The sequence below is a fragment of the Penaeus vannamei genome, chromosome 42 (genome assembly GCF_042767895.1).
Source record: "Penaeus vannamei isolate JL-2024 chromosome 42, ASM4276789v1, whole genome shotgun sequence".
Classification (NCBI taxonomy): Eukaryota; Metazoa; Arthropoda; class Malacostraca; order Decapoda; family Penaeidae; genus Penaeus; species Penaeus vannamei.
In genome coordinates this window covers 4,455,811-4,464,219 of record NC_091590.1, presented here as the reverse complement: position 1 = coordinate 4,464,219, position 8,409 = coordinate 4,455,811, and the positions used below count along the sequence as shown (strand labels likewise).

General features: G+C 32.8%; 1 long non-coding RNA gene across 1 annotated transcript; it reads right to left on the bottom strand.

The window, feature by feature from the left end:
• Positions 1–1,907: 1,907 nt before the first annotated feature.
• LOC113828259 (uncharacterized) lies at positions 1,908–7,031 on the bottom strand. Its single transcript, XR_003477798.2, has 3 exons — positions 6,921–7,031; positions 4,321–4,764; positions 1,908–2,795 (listed from the first exon to the last, which is right to left on the bottom strand). It is a non-coding gene; the product is annotated as an uncharacterized lncRNA (long non-coding RNA).
• Positions 7,032–8,409: the final 1,378 nt, after the last annotated feature.

Below are 8,409 nucleotides of genomic sequence, written 5' to 3'. Positions count from 1 at the left end.
CAGGTGCCCCTGAAATGGGAATCTCTATTTCAGAGTAACTCAGTTGAAGGTTCTCAGCAACTTGGGTTCATTTGTTTCCAATGAAAAATAAATATAAAATCTGAACAAATTTATACTGCTTGGTTAAGCATCAAATAGGCTATACTTTTGTCAGTGCAGGACCAAATTTCCAAAGACTGGTATTTCTTTTCTTCCTTATACAAAGAATAGCCTGTGACGTTGAAACCAGTAAAAGAAATTAAAAACAACTATTTTCTCATCTTCATACACTAATGACTTACCTGATACATAAATTTTAATTAGACGATATTGACAACAGAGAAATCATTAGAAAAACAAAGGAAGAAAGAAAGAAAAAAAGACATGATTGTCTAATCTTATAGTATTAAAATTCAATTTTCTCTTTATTTTAAACTATAAGCAATTACTGAGATACAGTAATGCTGCTGCTTGTTTCTTGCTATTTGCATTAAATGAAAAAATCCTATAATAATGACGTTATATCACACATCATACTGTGGCTGTAAGTCATTATAAGACACTGAATTAACAATACATACATTTTAAGAACCTAAAATCATTCTCTCTTCCATTTAAAATTCATACACATCAAATTAATTCCATATGAAGTAGATGTAACACGTATAGCTGCCGAAGAGTATATTATAATCCAGAGGATGATGAGAGGTTGTGGGGGGGCAAAAAATGCAAGAGCTTGTGATTGCAAAGGCAGATCTACAACTGAGCTATGCCACCTTCATTCATATACAATTGTTTGGGTTGTCTCAGTGCAAAAAAAAAAAAAAAAGATGCTGTATACATGAGGCAAAAAAATTGTGCCATCAATAAAATCGAGCTGTAGCTATAACAGAGCAGATTACAGTTATCTGAGAAATATATGGTCTGTCTTAAATGATTTCTAATTGGATTCTCTTAAATAATAAAAGGTTATGATTTCTAAGGAACTTAGAGGGTAGTTTTGGACACTGACATGAAAAATAATAAAACATGAGGAAAAACCTCCAAAAATATGATATTTTTTTATTATATTAAACAAATAAATGTTTCATAGTGAAAGATAATATAATTTTATAAAGTCATAATCATAAAACAACAAAATCATTTATCAAGTTCCAAAATGTGCAGTTATAAAACACTATTGAAAGTTTAACGTTTAATGTTTGAAACAAATATAAGTGCTAGACATCAAAGGTCATATAGCACTATGGTATTGTGTCAGAAAGGGTAAAGAGGAGTTAAAGATTAGGGTAAAATGTGTTAGATGTCAAAGATTAGAGAGCATTATAGGATAGTACGGTAATGAAAAGGGAAAAGAGGGGAGTAAGTGAACTAGAGCAGAGATTAATAGAAAGGGTGGGGTGTAGGAGGCAGAGCATTTGAGTGAATTACAGTGTATCTGTCACTGGGGAAGGTATAGGAATAATGTGAGTATTCAGGTGGGAACAGTAGAGAGGGTGGGGTATGTTGGGAGGGTGTAGGGGGACGGGAGATGGAGGGAACTTGAGGAGGAGAATGGATATCTGCAAATACTTTACATGTAGAAGGGTTTATGGATTGGAGTTGGATGAAGAGGAATGAGAAACAAAGGTTTACTTGTGAGGAGGAGAAAAGGAGATGGATATCTGAGGAGCAGAAGAAGAACAAGGTGTAGAAGAGGATGTATTAGGAGATGGTGCCTGGTGCGACAAATAAAGTGAGGAGGAGAGTTAGGTATCAGGAAACTGATTGGAGTATCTAAATTTAGGCTGGAAAACAAATCTGACTTGGGGATTGGGTGAGTAGAGTTACAATGGTTTAGGATATAGGGAAGAGATACCAGGGGAGATGCAGAAACATCTTGTGAAGACTGCAAGGGACTGTTTTGGAATAAGTTAAGAGAGAAAAACTTTGTCACAGTACACTTTATTGAATGTAGAATATATACAGTATTCATGAAAGTAAAAATAGAAAAACATTATTACAAGCCAGAAAGACATTTGAATGAGCAACATGCAGAAATAAATAACAAGTAACATATTAAGTGTGAAAATACTGTTATTTCATGCCTATTCTTACAATCACTTTTTGAAGATATATTCTAAACACTAATATGCATTATTTCTTAAAATTCTAAGTAAAAAAATAAGTAAGTCTACTCTAAAGTGGACTTCCCAGAATATGTCCTTATAGTATCAGGGAATAAGTTTAATTTTTGCAATCAGTATGGCCTGTATCTATACAAAAACAAACAAACAAACATATACAGGCATGCTACTGTCTACATAAAATGTATAGATATGCTTTGGGTTAATAAAAAGAAAAGGTAAAAAAAAAAAGATATACAGAATTCAACTTTCTTTTCTTTTAAATGTAACTGGAGCCAGCCAATTGTAGCTTTCTATGTCATATGTAAACCTATAAAGAATATATTTCACATATCCAATCACTAATAAGCCAAAGGAAATGCTTAAATGAAAGAAAAGGATAAACTGAAAAGATTTACGATTATAATGTAAAATATCATCATATAATTTATCTACTGTTATAAGATAAACAATTTCAAAATACTTTTTATAGAGAAATAAAATATGTACTTTCAGAAACAAAAGATGAGGTGATTTACCCTCAAAACATTCTTAAAAACTATTCAAGATTTAAAGACACAGATTGCAAGATATCAGGCTTACACATATTCTGATAAAACGGCTTGTAGCCTCATGTGGTTCTTCACATTTGTCGAGGTAGTTACTGCGGCAGGGCATCCTACTAGCTGGCATATGCTAAGGAAGCACAACCTGGGAAAAAGTATGGTTTAAGGAGAATCTTACACTGTAAAGCAGAAAAATTGGAAGATTACTCACATTATGGTAATAGTATCCCATATTTTTAATCTGTATGAGCTGACTGGCATGACTAAACTAGCAATAGATACCCGAGGTGAAAATTTACTAAGCTTCAGGAGGAACAGTCTTACCCGTGTGAGTATTTATTTCTTGTGCACTAATCAGTACCAGTAAATACAATTTCAAACTGACGAGCTTACCACTATAACATAAGAAAGAAGAAGAAAAGAAAAGTATACCTTTTAAGCCCAATTTCTCAAGTCAAAACAAAGAAGAATTAACTGCACTGCCTCTTTTCATACATTTTCTTCTGACCATTTCTACCACACCTAAATGTGTATGCCCTTATTCAGTTTATATTTTAGTAGACCTACTCTGCTGAATAAATATCTAAAACTCATTTTTTCCTTCTTATTCTATTAATTTATTTATTTATTTCATACCCCATATCATCTTGTGGAAAACTGATATGTCTGTTCATGTGGGTAATTTTTTCAAAGCTGTTTTACTCACAGCTCTTTGGGTCTGTCGCAGGTTCTCCTCTCTTCCTTACTATTACCATTATCTGAGTGTGAGCCCATGCCTCCCATATTATCATTAATTCTATATAATCCTACTGTATATTAACAATGCCTTTGCAATGTCTGCCCATAAACTTGATTTCTTCTTTGAATTTCTAAAGGCTTTTAACCCACTCTGGTGGGTTGTAGTGTATTCGTACAATTGTAATCTATATCTTATAAATTCCTCATAAAATTGCTGTCCATATACTTGATTCCAGTCTAACTCTTATGAGCTTTACTCCTGACATTTTCCATAAAAATCTTTTACATATTTTTGATACAAGATTGCCATCTATGGCATACCCAGCTCTTCAATGTCTGGAATAAACTTGGTTTGACATACTAGATATACCTTGCAGATTTAAAACTCAACATACAGGAGATAGAAATATGATAATAATACTATTTTCTGCCTTCACTGTGAGACAGAACATATAATGTAATAAGTAACTGTTTGCATCATCTACTTATCTGTCACTTCATGGGATCTCTTAAAGGGCAATTTCTTGGCTTTAAAATATACACTTTCTTCTTTCCTGAGTTGTAACTAACATAAATCTTTGTTTCCGCATCCGCCACCCGTCTTGCTATTTAGCTTCATGAAATATTCCTTCCCCTTTCTGCTGAAATGCCTGATTCAACATTTCTCTCCTTTAAACATAATGAAAAAATATCAGAAAGCAAACATTTCTTATACATTTTCTACTGTTATGAAATCTAAAGAGTACCAAAGGAAATCATACCTAATGTTTTACTCAAATAAAGCTTGTGTGTTTTTTTTCTCTCTAAACATCACCCAACTGAAATTATACATTACTGGAAAAACCCAAGGTCCTGTAGTATAAAATAAAACAGTACATTAAATAATTTAATCTATAAAGTAGTTACACAACAACTTAAAAATCAAATCTTACCAATAAGCCTCATCTTGCTCGCGGAACTCCACAATCAGGAACACATACAAGTATTTTCTCCCATGTTGTAATCAATCACAGGTTTCTTAAGATCCAAGAAAGACACCATCACCTTGGCAACTGGCTGAAGTGTCTTGGCAACTGTTAATAACACCTTAGTTACCGGAGTTATCATTTCCATTAGCATAGTTAACATTCTGGCCAGGAGTACTAGTAACTGAGCTGTTAGGGAGACCATCCGAGCACATAGAGCCAACATCTGCGCCCACATGACAAGGATATGCATCAACATGTTCATCAACTGCACTGATAAGGACATCATTTCTGCAGTTTTGGGCACGGAGCCAGATACTGCGGCAGGTTCTGTTGCTTGTATCATTTTAATTATTGTGGATATCTTTGCCTTTATTCTAGTTAATGAGGCGTCTCTCCCAGTTAACTCATCTGTCATGGCAGTAAAGAAACATTTTAAGATCTCACTAATGTGTGTAATATAGAAAAGAGAAATATGGTAGATATTAGCATGGAGAAAAAAGCACATATCATCAAACAGTATTCTGGATGGCAAAACACTCTCAAACAGTGTTCAGGAAAAGAAAGAAAAAGCCACTTTTAAGAAAAATTAAATACATGAAAGAAAAAAGTTGCTTGCAGCAGTGTCATGCAAACATGAAAACAGGAATTTCTTTATATAAACATATATACATATATACATATATATATATATATATATATATATATATATATATATATATATATATATATATATATATATATATATATATATGCATATATATATATATGCATATATATATATATGCATATATATATATGCATATATATACATATATACATATATATATATAAGCATATATATACATATATACATATATATACATATATGCATATATATATATATATTACATATATATATATGCATATATATACATATATACATATATAAATATATATATATATACATATATATATAAATATATATATATATATGTATAAATATATATTACATATATATATACATATATATATGCATATATATACATATATACATATATATAGATATATATATATATATATATATATATATATATATATATATATATATATATATATATATATATATATATGTATATGTATATATATATATATATATATATATATATGTATATATATATATATATTCATATATACATATATATATATATATATATATATATATATATATATTCATATATATATATATATATTCATATATATATATTCATATATATACACATATATACATTTATATACATATATATATATATATATATATATATATATATATATATATATATATATATATACATATATATATATATATATATATATATATAAAATATATTATATATATTATATATATTATATATATTATAAATATTTTGTATATATATATTATATATATATCATATATAGACTATATATATATATATATATATATATATATATATATATATATATATATATATATATAAATATATATATATATATTATATATATATATTATATATATATATGTTATATATATATATATATGTTATATATATATATTATATACATTATATATATTCATTTATCTATTCATTCATTTTTTTCAAAAACAAAACATTTATGTGAACTAGAATACATGTAACTTGAGAAGAAAAAAGGCAATCAGAGAAATAGGAGGAGGAGGAGAAGGAAGGAGAGGAGGGGAAGGAGGAGGAAGGGGAAGAGGAGGAGGAGGAAGGGGAAGAGGAGGAGGAGGAAGGGGAAGAGGAGGAGGAGGAGGGGGAGGGGAAGAGGAGGAGGAGGAGGGGGAAAAGGAGGAGGAGGAAGGGGAAGAGGAGGAGGAGGAAGGGGAAGAGGAGGAGGAAGGGGAAGAGGAGGAGGAAAGGGAGGAGGAGGAAAGGGAAGAGGAGGAGGAGGAAAGGGAGGAGGAGGAGGAAAGGGGAAGAGGAGGAGGAGGAGGAAGAAAGGGAAAGGAGGAGGAGGTAGGGGAAGAGGAGGAGGAGGAAAGGAAAGAGGGAGGAGGAGGAAGGGGAAGAGGAGGAGGAGGAAGGGGAAGAGGTGTAGGAGGAAGGGGAGGAGGAGGAGGAGGAAAGGGAAGGGGAGGAGGAGGAGGAGGGAGGAGGAGGAGGAGGAGGAGGAGGAGGGAGGAGGAGGAGGAGGAGGAGGAGGAGGAGGAGGAGGAGGAAGAGGAGGAGGAAGAGGAGGAAGAGGAGGAGGAAGAGGAGGAGGAAGAGGAGGAGGAAGAGGAGGAGGAAGAGGAAGAGGAAGAGGAAGAGGAAGAGGAAGAGGAAGAGGAAGAAGACGAAGATAATGATTAAGAAAAAAAAAATGGAGACAGAGCAAAAGAATGGAAAACCTAAAAAAGTAACGAGAAACAGATAAAAACAACGATAACAATAAAAATTCAAAATCGACCACCTCATACGCACCCATCCGTATCTCTTCACCCATTTCATCCAATAAATCTCACCCTAATTAAAAACTTCTTAAGTTATCCCCCGACTTTACATTACCCTGGGCACGCCTTCTCAAAATACCGAAGAAATACTAACCGAATATTCAGAATATAGAAGAATAAACAACAAGACTTCTGATGCCTGTCCAACCAAGTCCCGAGTAGTGTTGAAGCGATTCGTTCACTGTATCGAACGTTTCGAAAAGGCAGGCGGTGGTAGCAAGTCTTCGATTTTTATCATTTTTATCGTTAAGGTGATAATTACGACTTTCGCAATAACAAATCCATTGATTGATTTATGAACGTGTTATTTGTTAAAGGTATCAGTTATAACATACATACTGGAATAAGACAATCGATCAGTAAGGACTTACACAGACACAGTCAATCAAACATACATTATTAAATGTTTAGATCGAGTTACGGAACAGTACAAACCAAATATCACATGATAATACATCTAAAGGCTTAGATATAAGTTCAAAACTATTGTAACCGAATGTAAAATGACACATGGCAGTTTAAACCACATCATGGAAAGATAATACAGATATTCTAGAACCTCTAACTATAAGAACAACTCATTTTAAACATCGGTGAGACTATGCAATGGTACATGCTAAATTACTGCAAAGATTACCTGCAAAAGATATTAAACCAACACAACTTTAGCGTATCAAAATAAAAATCACTAACGATAAGTCGTTTAATAGATGTATTCTCTGTACTTTACGGCCCAGCCTACACGAGAAACCCAATGGGAGATGACTTAAAGGATGACTTTATAATGATGATGATGATGTTTCCCTTGTCTTTTTGTCCTCGTGATAGAATGGGTGTGCCGTGACTACTATCTCTGATATCGTATGAAAGAACCCATTATCATCATCAATTAAACAAGAAGAATGGGATGTAGATGGTATAAATAGAAGGAATAAGGCAAGAAAAGCGTTTTCTACAAATCTCTTTCTCTCTAAAACAGTTTACCCTAAAAAAGCGTTGGTAAGGTATTCCACGTTTTCTTTCATTCTTTAATCTTTTCACAGATGACGTCAGTGCGGCTTGTAAAATTATATATTAAGACGTAGTTGCGAGTACAAAATATGTTCTCTGATATATTGAGTAAGCTATAAGTAAAAGAAGATAATTCGTCAATTTGTCGCTTTGTTCTCATCCGTCTTATTTAGCAGAGATTTGATTGACAGTTAACTTTTACTCTCATTTTGGATAATTTTCTTCTTTTGTCGTTTCCGATGGTCAGAGCACATCAATTTATTTGGACAACCATACATATTAATTTCTCGAAAGTTACTCATCTTTCCCGCCCATCCCCCTCAATCTTGGACAGAGGGGAGGGTGTGTGTGTGTGTGAGTGTGCGTGTCGGTGTGTGTGTGTGTGTGTGTGTGTGTGTGTGTGTGTGTGTGTGTGTGTGTGTGTGTGTGTGTGTGTGTGTGTGTGTGTGTGTATTTTTCCACCTCAAAGTGACTGTTAGTGACTGATAATGACTGTATATCGATTTCCTCAAGTTCTTAAAACATGGGGGAATTTCCCATGTACGCGTCAGTTGAGAATTAAATTTATTATC